Raw genomic sequence first — 5,471 nt, forward strand, 5'->3', positions numbered from 1 at the left:
ATATATATATATATATTGACTTAGTATGAATTAAGCGAAATTATCAGCCTTAATGATACCAATACAGTATATGATACTGAGTATCAGTTAAGTGAAATTAGTTGGGGGTATATAGTGTAATTATTTATTGGGGTATGAATGTAAAGGGGTATATGTTTGTAATTATTTTACTTTTATAGGGTATTTGCTTAGTTTTTCCAAAAAAGGCAATTGAAAAATTAGAGTCTCGTACTGATAACGTGCTAAATAATAAAAATAAATGAGAAATTAACACGTATAGTATTTTTCTTTACTTTTGTTCTTGCATTTTTTTTATGGATAAACTATATAACTACGCATACATCACTACCATATATATTATATTTACCTCTACTTTAAAACAATCACACATACTATCACTTTTAATATTTATACCATATATTTTAAAAGATTTAATCAGATACACAAATCCCTTAAATAAGGGATTGAATAATTATCTTAAATCTAAACTCCTAAATTAATGGTCCATTAACAAGTCAAATTCTCTTTTTTTTCACATCTGCCGTTTCATCCATATCTTCACTTCCACCAGCGCTCTTTCTTCCTTAATTCATCTTCTCCCTCTTTCTTCCTTCATCCTCTCAATACATGTTTGCATATTCAAATTTTGTTTCTATTATTTTATTATTCTCACGTATTTTGATTTTGTATCTGAGTTAGAGTTCATAATGTTATGAAGTTCAATTTTAAAAAAAATTACAAATTAGATTTTATATTTTTTTTTATTTTGTTGTTTCTCAAACACTTTAATGGTTGAACATTCCCAAAATCGGATGATTTTCATTAAAGGTACTACACATTAACAATACTATACTAAATCAAACAACTTTTATTTGTTCATTTTCACTCATGAATTTCTCATTGCAGGGACTGACTCTTCATCCGCCAATATTCAAGTCAAGAATATATCTAAGTATAGGAAGACCCAATCAAGATATAAGAATTACGTACGCCAAACTTTAATTAACAGAAAAAATACAGCATTAGATGCAAATCAAGTGCAACAATGTTGGATACACATCAGATGTACATGTATCTAGTTAAGAGTTCATGTATCTGAGTTAAAATTATATGTATCTATGAGAAAAAAAATCAGATCCTTAAAAAAGGGAGAATTTTGAATTTTTTTACTTTTTTTTTGGATTAATGATAAGACAAATACTGCACAGTCGTAATTTGTTCTTAAATTTGTGTGTTTCAATTACATTTCATAGTTAGATACACATAATTATATGTGTGTTTACTATGTATCCGAAATACATGATTTTCAATATAATGTATGAAATTGATACTTGATACATCAAATTAATAATAGATACATATAAAAGATACATGAAATAAAAATTAGATCATATAAATAGATACATGAAATTACTATTATATTATATAAATAGATACATGAAATTAAAACTAGACACATATAACAAATACACAAAATTACTATTAGATATTTTTATGATACATATGAATGTACTTGTATGATACTCATGTATCTAAGTGTTTTGTTTGTTGGATACATCATATATTGATAATAGATAAATCAAATTAATGAATTTATTATTTTAAGAGTAATAAAATGAAATTAATCAAATTGCATGACAAAGATATACATGTTTTTGTCTTTTATTAATAATATTAACGAATTTATTATTTCAAATAATAATAAAATGAAATTAATTAAACATAGATACACTCCTTAATTTTCGCCTTATATTAAGGAAATCAATTACAACCAATTAATTTAAACAACTAAAATACGTATCTCGATTTTAAAATTCGATAGATACATATATCTCACGGATTCAAACTCATGTATCCTAAGTATGAAATATGATAGAGAAAGTAATATTTAAAACCATCGAAAATCTGAGTAATTAGGACCTAAATTAATGGGATTTATGTAGTTTGCCTTTTTTTTATTACAAGAAGAGGGATATATATACATGCATATATTTAGGCACAAAGTATATTTTCTGAACATCTATTTTACAACACAGAGTATAAAATGTGTATATATATGTTACAACACAACGTATATTATGTGTAGATGCATTTTACACCACAAAATATATTGTGGGTACATTCCATGTTACAAGATAAAATATATTTATGTAGACACATTTTATAACAGGAAGATGGAGTAATTATTTTATTAAAAGGGCTTTTGAATAGAAAATGAGGGGAAAAATTCAAAATTATGAGAAAGTAGATAAATAGTCATACTAGCCTATATTACTTTACGTTAATTTACTCCTATATAGAAATGCGACTTGATGGGACGAACAAAGCATCCCATTATTGTACAAAAAGCAATTAAAAGTGTAGGATGAATTTTTTTCCTTTCTAAGCAACAAACAGAAATACACAGTTGAGTAGGTACTCTTCGTTTTTCACAATCTCATCCAAACCCTTTCCCAACTTTGAGGGTTTCATTGTTCTGATTCACAAGCACAAAAATAAAATAAAATAAAAGTCTGAACTGTGTATTTCATTTGATTTTATGATGACAGAAGAGGGATTAGAGAGGGAAAAGATAAGAGAAAAGGTGAATCAACGTCTATGAACTCCATAAAATCAGGGTGGGTATTTCAGGACGATCTGTAAATCAACTTCGCGAATGGTTGAATTGTACTTAACTGTTATTAAAGTAACTCAAGTAATCAATCATTTCTATTATTGTGGAAGTTGTATGAGGTGAAGGTACGGATTTTTGTTTTCACTTTCTTATGTTATTTTGTATATGAAATATGGATCTTTGTGAAAATAGAACTTTGACTAGATTATAATGGAGGTTGTATTGGATTTTTCCGCTTTTGAAACAATTGAACTTTAGAAATTTAAATTTTCCTTATTTTCTTCCTCGAATTTCCATATTCTTCGCTTTTGAATGGTTACAAGGAAATGTAGTTACCAATCTTTTAGCACAATGAAACTTCTGCCAGAGATAAGTTAGAGGTATTAGCTTTAGTAACATAAGTTCTTATATTTCACTATGTGAGAAAATCATTGTATTAGTTGATTTCAGTTATAATATCATCATCCATGTGGATGCATGTTCTTAATGTTTTCTTCGGTGATTCCTCTCAATTTTTCTAGAAGGATAACAAGAATGATTTGATAATAGAGGATGAAGAAAGCATGAAAAAGGACGATAATAAAAGATCATAGACCATACACTTGGAATGAGGGGGCTTCCGAAGGGCACTGAAGATACAAAAGAGATGATCATATGTTTTGTTGACACTGGAATGAGGTATCCAATTTATAAGACTGACAATCGATTTTGAAGTTAAAGGTTCCATGTAGTAGTACTAGGACATACTCGGATACACGAATGGTGGAATGAACATTACTACAAAAGTTATACCATGTGCAGCTCTAACAAAGTCCTATGAACAACGTCGTTTTTGTAAATCTATAGGGATAAATTGGTTGTACTTCTTTCTGCATCATAAAGTCACGTGTAGTTGATTAATACAACTGTCTTTCTAATCAGCCCCAGTCCAATCTTCTCTCTATTATTTTTAGATTGTTCTGTGATTTCTGCACTTCTATTTTTGGTTGTTCTTTAATTCCAACTGGCTTACCTTTTTCATCTATAATCTAAAAAATCATTTGATGCGGTAACTTTTTCGCTCTGGTAATATTTTTCTACCGTATTTCTTTGATTACTGCACTTTATTTGTAGTTAATCTCCATTTGATGGGGTATATGTTAGTTTTTAATTCTCCGGTGAATACTTCAACTATTTTCTTTTTGTAGTTGAAACTCCCAATCGAAGTTGTTGTAACTATAGAGAAACCACAAAAAGAGCTTTTCTTCTTGGCTTGTGATCAACTGTGATGTTTCACGGAGCTTTCCAGGTTATTTCCTTACTATTTTTACCCTTCTCATTATACTGATGGATTTACTATTCAGGTGAAGTGCACGTCTTCAAATTATTTACTGTCATTGAATGTATCATATACTTTCTTGGATTTTCTACTTAATGCAACATGAAAGAAGTATAAATTGGTCTCGGCTATGTGGTAAATCAGTTTGCTATAAATGTATATTCTATTTATATTGATCATGTGTAAGGTCTTGATAATGTGCATAATTTGTACATAATTTTAGGTGGCTTAAAGGGTAGCTTACATTTTGGACCTTTGGATACCTATATGGGTAATATTAGCAACTTGAATCAGTAGTCAAAACAGGTTAGAGCTTCAATACTTTGTCCTTAATATACTGAGGCTGTTGGGATTTGTCCAATTTTTATTTTGGTAAAATTGATTCTTTTAACCAGAAACATTTATTTTTTCACCGTCAGATATCTCTCATTTCGTTTATATGTACATCGGTTCAAATTTGTTTTTGTGAAGTACTTCCTTCAAATATCCTTTAGTTTGTTTTGTGAAAGTTTAAAGTTGATAGATTCCAAATTTGTGACTGCATTTGGAGATATTGACTATTTTTATATGTAAAAGAGGAAAGGGAGAATGCAAAATTGTGTTTCCCCTACTCTTCTTAAAACTACTCTTTCAACAGAAATAGTAGTTGAAGTTTATTTCTTTGGTTTCATCTATACTACGTACATTATGGTTTCCAAAGAAAGTAATGAAATTTAACTTACGATATCTACTGGTTTTGCAACTTTTTTTATTAACTGGATAATTCAAGAGTTTGTTGTACATTGTCTCAAATGATCTTTCCAAAAGCTGATTTGTAAATCTGAATGATCATTCTGAGTAGCAGAGTTGCACTTCCTCAGTTGAGGTGAGGAGTATATGATACCCAATATTTTAGCGCCAATGACAATTGCAGTCATCTGTTCTTATGATTTAGCATGTTAAAAGGTACTACGATATCTTATTCTCTATATTGCTTAGCTCAAAGCCTAAATAAGTGTTTGTAGTGAACAGAATATCAACTTGCTCATCTGTAAATACCCTTCAAGAAACTCTTCAATCTTTTTAATGACTATGAAATTCACAGCTATTTCAGGGTAATAGCATGCAAATCACAATTTTAAGGTAACCACATTAAACAAGTCGTGTGTGATGAGTTCGACCGAGAAAGCATGTAAGGAGTTTCGAACTTGAGACCTCTCATTTGGGAGGTTCCCCGCTCCTCATCAGGCTCATGGTCGGAAGATTTCAAGTTCAAATCGTGTCCCCACCTAATCAGTGGAGTTACAACCAGATAAGGAATGAGTACTCTGTTCTTATTTCATTGTACATTATATTTTTTGTCAGCCATCAATTAATAGTCCTAATTATATAGAAGATATAATATATTTCCTAATTTTCCAAATATTAGACCATCGCTTCTTGTAGGCCTCTTAAATTAGGCCGAAGAGAAGGAAATGAATTTTTAGAAAACTCAAAAGGTGCAAATTCATAGTGCACTATTGCAGACACTATCAATTATCAGAGACTTTTTCACCTTAA

The 5,471-nt window shown here is 29.6% G+C and overlaps 1 long non-coding RNA gene across 9 annotated transcripts; it reads left to right on the forward strand.

The window, feature by feature from the left end:
• The first annotated feature begins 2,348 nt into the window (after nt 1-2,348).
• Nucleotides 2,349-5,471, forward strand: LOC102588455 (uncharacterized). 9 transcript variants are annotated; one of them, XR_001473422.1, is made up of 5 exons: nt 2,351-2,739; nt 3,136-4,067; nt 4,156-4,238; nt 4,774-4,877; nt 5,017-5,471. It is a non-coding gene; the product is annotated as an uncharacterized lncRNA (long non-coding RNA). The 9 variants fall into 9 exon arrangements; XR_001473423.1 differs by having other exon boundaries at nt 3,164-4,067; XR_001473424.1 differs by having other exon boundaries at nt 2,351-2,618.

This window comes from Solanum tuberosum, unplaced genomic scaffold (assembly GCF_000226075.1).
Source record: "Solanum tuberosum cultivar DM 1-3 516 R44 unplaced genomic scaffold, SolTub_3.0 scf00085, whole genome shotgun sequence".
NCBI classification, from domain to species: Eukaryota; Viridiplantae; Streptophyta; class Magnoliopsida; order Solanales; family Solanaceae; genus Solanum; species Solanum tuberosum.